This window comes from Wolffia australiana, chromosome 16 (genome assembly GCF_029677425.1).
Source record: "Wolffia australiana isolate 7733 chromosome 16, ASM2967742v1".
Classification (NCBI taxonomy): Eukaryota; Viridiplantae; Streptophyta; class Magnoliopsida; order Alismatales; family Araceae; genus Wolffia; species Wolffia australiana.
Genome location: NC_135850.1, coordinates 1,430,533 through 1,436,596, shown reverse-complemented (window position 1 = coordinate 1,436,596; position 6,064 = coordinate 1,430,533).

Sequence of the window (6,064 nt, the reverse complement as noted above, 5' to 3'; positions counted from 1 at the left end):
CATCTCTCTATGTATCCTTAACTCTCCATCTCCTTACCATCTCTGTCTCTATGTTTCGGTATATCTCCATCTCTCTCTCTCTCTCTCTCTATCTGCAACATCTCGTCTCTTTCTAACTATCACTCTCTCTATGTAACTATCTTTATCTCTATCTTTATCTGCAACTCTCTATCGCTCTCAGTATCTCTATTGCTATCTGTTTATGTAACTCTCCATCTCTCTCTCAATATCTCTATCTAGAATTAATTTGTGGTTTGAGCTCATAGTTGACATCGTTTAATGTTGGACTTATGGTTCACATGGTCTCTCACTATCTATCAAAATATTTTTCTTCAGAGAGATATGGTTACTATTTATATATTTTTGGTGTTTTTGGATGGTTAAGTCAGTGAGACATGAATGAAATACAGTCTTGATTTGTTGTTTTACTTTTCATAGGACTAGATATCTTACTTAATAAATGACTTGAATTGACTTGCAGTTGGAGCTTAAAGTTGACATCATTTCTGATTTGCAGAACCTGGGTAATCGATGGTGGGTGCGAACGTTCAGCCTTAACCCCTCCTAGAGAGACTCCACCCTAGATCATTCTTACTCCACCAAAAGCCCTTGCAACAGGCCAAACCGACCTCTTCCCGTTCAATCTAATACACCAGTGCTGGTCAAGTATATTAGTTACTATTTTTTTCAATGTATTTTCTAGGAGAGATTTGACTATAGGATTGGTTTCATCTAGGGTTAAAACAATGACTTGGATATACGTCTAGGCAGGATTGATATATTTTGCTTCTAACAGCGATTAATTACACAAACATCATCTCTGTATTTCTTTTTTCTCTCGTTGATCATATTTTAAGTCCTATGGACATTTAAAGTACTGTGAAATAAATGTGTATCATTTCCCATGGCTAAATATTTAACAATTTAAATTTTCATTTTACTCATTATGTAGAACATTAAATCATTGCGGACAGATGCAAAACCATTATTACTTTCTAAACCGTGACAGACAGAGACTTAGAGAAGAAAAAAGAGGAGAAACAGAGAGAGAGAGAGAAAGAGAGAGAGAGAGAGAGAGAGAGAGAGAGAGAGAGAGAGAGAGAGAGAGAGAGAGAGAGAGAGAGAGAGAGAGAGAGAGACATAAAGATACAGTGAGAGAGACTGAGAGAGAGAAAAAAGAGATACAGAGAGAGAGAGGGAGAGAAAAAGAGAGAAACAGAGAGAGAGAGGGACAGAGAGAGCCGAAAAAAGAGATTCATTGAGAGATAGAGAAAAAGAGAGAAACAGAGAGAGAGACTCAGAGAGAAAAAGAGAGGAACAAAGAGAAAGAGACTTAGAGAAAAAAAGAGAGAAACAAAGAGAGAGAGAGAGACTCGGACAGAGAAAAAGAGAGAAATAGAGAGAGATGAGAGAGAAGAAAATCTATTGCCGTCACCAGAGCCACCAAAATTTTTGTTCTTACCTTACCGTCCATTGTCCAAGGCCTCAGGACGGGACATTTCTTTCATCCCAGGATGAATTTCTGTCCCATTATTCATCTGACCTCACGGACAGGATGATCTTTTTCATCCTGGGATGAAAAAACCTTCCCGTCCGCATTCCAAAACTATACCCACAACATTAAATTTTCAAGAAGGTAGATAAGCTACCCATTGATAGATCCGATCAATGCCGGAACCAGCCCAATTGACGTCGCTATTGGCAGTCAATGACAGAACTGAGTGAGAACAGACTCGCATAGCATATTAGATGCTCCATTTTAAATATCAGAGAAGAGATTTGACCTTTCAAAACTGTCACTATTGAGGTTATGGATAGATTGGAATTCATGATCGACAACTTCGGAGATGGTGGGTCGATTGAGCGCCATGACGACACTCCGATTCCTAAAAAGAGGGAGGTCAGACTGGAAGTGGGCATGCTGCCGGGCGTTAATACAGCGTTAGAAAGGACCGTGTTAAGTCATTTTATTATTGTACAAATACATTTAACTAGAGAAAGAAAATAGTGTGAGGAGCTGGGGATGAATTCGATTCCTTTAAAAATGGGCAAAGCCAAATAATAGACGGAAAAAGCAGCATGCTGAGAGCGAAAGACAGATCGAGATTGTGTGTTGTGACAACTCATATCAATATGTCGTCAACATAAATTAGAATAAATACAAGGCCTTGGAATCAACAAAGCCAAATATCGGTCTTGGAATCAACAAAGCCCGGTTAATAAAGATGCTGTTGAAACTTGTTGAAGAAAACAACGACCCAGACGGATTAAATCCAAACCCAAGATGGTATGGTGAAAATACAGAATCAACTTGGACAAGATAAATGTCGACGTATAGAGACAGATAATAAGAACCTCTTTACATCACCGACGTGACGTCAACGTCCAAGGCTCTCAATACAGGGCACTGGCCTCTCGACTGGTGCAGTAGAACAACACCTCCTTGAACTACCAAGCCAAGGGAGTAACCACCAATGAGTGATTAAGACAAAACAAAGGGGGGGGGAGAGAGAGAGAGAGAGGAGAGGAGAGAGAGATAGAGAGAGAGATAGAAATAGAGATAAATAGATAGAGAGAGAGAGGAGAGAGAGGAGAGAGAGGCAGAGAGAGGAGAGGAGAGAGAGATAGAGAGAGATAGAGATAGAGAGAGAAAGGAGAAGAGAGGAAGAGACGAGAAGAATGAACAAAACAACACTTGATGGCTGCAAATTCAGTTTCGGGTTCATCAAGGGGTGAAACCCCTTTAAATGGCAGAGAAATGGGCCCCAAATGGGCCATTTCTCACAAAGGACAAGAGGGAGGGGGCGCACCTTGATTCCCGTGCGTCCCTCCCTTAGTGGGGCATTGACAAGTCAAGCCCCAACAGATGCGATGTAAGAGGCTAAATCATTAGCAACGAGACCGTATCTAGATTTTTGAAGATATCAAACAGGATTAGGAAAGGAGGAATGAAAAATCCTTGACGATGTTCAATGTATAGAATTTTATTTAAATTTTCTAAGAAAAAATGATGGAAAAGGCAATACTCACGAACTTCAAACGCAAATAGTAATTGAATATTGGTATGATTAATGACAGGGTTGAAGGTCTAAGAATGTCCAAACCTGATTCTTGAGCAAAATCTTTAGCAACTAACCAACCATTATGGCAACAGATTTGAGCAGTAGGAAGATATTAACTTATAAATCTATTTACAATTGATGATATTAATCTGTGGTTGTGAAGAAGAGAGTTGAGCTAAGCACCATAGCCTTTACTCAGTTGGGATTTGTGTTGTAAAACAGGGGCTGGAATGCAACTATTAGATAGGCGGCAGTGGTAATGGTCTCCCAACATTTTGACTTTTACATAGCCAAAGTCTAAAAAGTCGGTATCAATCTGAAAAATAAATTTCAGCATGCAAATCTACAGTATTGGTCATGCGTATTTGCTATTAAATAATATCGTTCAGGTACCTAAGAAGGTGTATCAATAATGTAACATCTCATTAATATTACAGTATTGCCTCGACAATACTGTAATATTATTGGAAACTTATTTCTCTCTTTAGATTTCAAAATTGATTATTGGAAACTTCAATTAAACATATAATATACTTAATCATTCATTGCTATTAAATAATATAGTCCAGGTACCTAAGAAGGTGCAGCAATACTCCGTCTTGTCTCGCATCGTTGCTGCCTTGCCCGCATCCCCACCTCTTCTCTCTTCTCCGTAGTCACATCTCTTGAGCCTTGACTCCTCTGCTAGTCGAGCGATGCCGTATTATATGGCACAACTCCATCAAATCTGCCCGCCCGCCTCCTACATCGACGAGTATTTTAGACTTCGGGCACACCACCAAAGAGGTACCTAGCTTCCCTGGCTCGTCAAGTTAATTTATCTTATGTCCTATACCTTTTGGATGCACTCCAGCGTTCTAGGGATAGAATAGGTTAGAGGATAAACTACTTTGAGAAACTCTACCAAGCGTCTTCCCTAGATATGGGCCAAACCCGTCTGTTATGTGAGAGCACCCATGGATTTAGTCTGTGCAGCACTGTAGACAACGTTGTAACTAAAACGAGGGTCAAGAGGTCACCGTCAGTGCCCTCGGTCGGCCGCACCGGAGCCCAAAGCTTGACGAACCCCACAAGTCGAGGCCTGCATGTACATCCGCGTAGGAGTCTTCGCATCACGTAGTCGCATCTTTATCAATCCATATCCGATGGGCAATGTCTTCAACGACGTCCAATATCACCCCGGTATCTGATCATCATCTTGATACCCTCGGGATGACGTCACCAACGTCGTCTTGCATCAGGCCACCATCTCCTAGGCAATGAACTCATACTTTCTCAGAGCATGGTGCGTGACAACACTCGTAAGACCATAAAAAAGTCAGCAATCGACACGCCCGCTGGACTCCCTATCTATAGGACTACACGTTCATTATCCGGCACAAGAAAGAGAATGATAAGTTCTTAGATGACTCTCTTGGTTAGAGGTCAATTGTCCTCAACCTGATGAGGACCCAAGTTTTCGGATTTGATTGATTCCTACAATATTACACCACCTGTCCCGACTTTGAGAAGATTATCAGTGCTATTCCCGATGGTCCCAAGTCCAATTATTGACACTTCTACAACGGCTACCTCTTCCATGGGAAGAGTGATGGCGCAGCACCAATCGCAGCCCTGGAAATGTCTTCGAAGATGTCAACGTCGCCCCCGACACCTCCAGCCGTATGTGTTCAACCCGCACGGCAAGCCAAGGCGACTGTATGCACGCCCGGATTCAAATACCCTGGGTAACGAGCACTTTACCATCGTCTTTATGTTTTCTCTTTCGTTCATCGTTTTGGTTTTGATTTGCGTCGTTCATCATTTAACACCCGTCAGGGTCATGTAAGGAGGAAGGTTAACCCTATAAGGATCTCCCCTCCCCCCTCCTCTCGTTCCATGTCCTTCCTAGTCGTTTTTGTTCCTAGGATCTTCATTGTTGTGTTTGTCTTTTTGGTCTAAGGGCCATCCATTCCTCCCCCTATATAAGGGAAGAAGCAATGCCCTAAAACGCACCCTCGTTGAATTTTGAAGATTTGTGTTTTCTTACGTTAAGAAGAAAGGGTCACGCACAAGGAGAAGTAGAGGAGGAGAAGAGGAGGAAGAAGGGGAAGATGAGGGAAGAGGAAGCCCGCCCGCCGCCACCGCCCGGTCGCCGCCGGCAGCCACCCCCCCCGGTCTTCGGCCGTCCCAACACCGTCCGTGCTGTCGCACCTCCTGCCGTGTCGCTGCCTTCCGCCCTCGACCGCCAACGCCGTGCCCTCACCTCACGCCGCGCCTTCATGCCGCGACGTAATGCCGCGCCGTGCCCTCGCCACGCGCCGCCAACGCGCCGCATCGTAGCGTTGCGCCGCGCCTTCGTCTCGCGCCGTGCCATCACGCCGCGACGAAGTGCCGCACGCACCTCCCCACACACGTCGCCACCGAGAGCTTCACCCCCGCAACGTGCCGGTCTGTTGCACCACTGCCCGACGTCGCCTATGCCTCGGTGTAGCCACGTGATCGCGTCTCCACCGTCCCTCCGGATCCTTAGGTCGGGAGTGACGCGGTTACCCCCATCAACCTGCCGTCGCGAAACCTGCCCGGCCTCGACCACTGCTGCGCCAATACCCGTCGGTACCTGACCGTTAGGTGCCGTTCCGCGCCACCCGCCTCGCGCCACCGCCGACACCCGCCGCGCTCCTGCGCCACACCGCGCCCGCCATGCTGTGCCCGCCGCGCCACGCTCACCACGCAGGGCCCAACTGTGCTGCCGCGTCGCGCCTCTGCGCCGTGTCCGCTGCGCATTATCTGCCGTCAACTGCCGTATCCACCCCGCTGATCGGCGCCATCTTCTACACTCAGGCGTCTACACGCGCCCAGACTGTCTGCCACCACCGTTCTCCCCGACAATGCTGACGCATCAATCGAACTTCTGCACGAGACGAAGATGACCACTCCTAGGACCACGAGGAGGTACGCCGTGCTGCCCCCATCTTTTATCTCTTGCAGTATATTTTCGGTTGCCTCCACCGCGCTCGGGC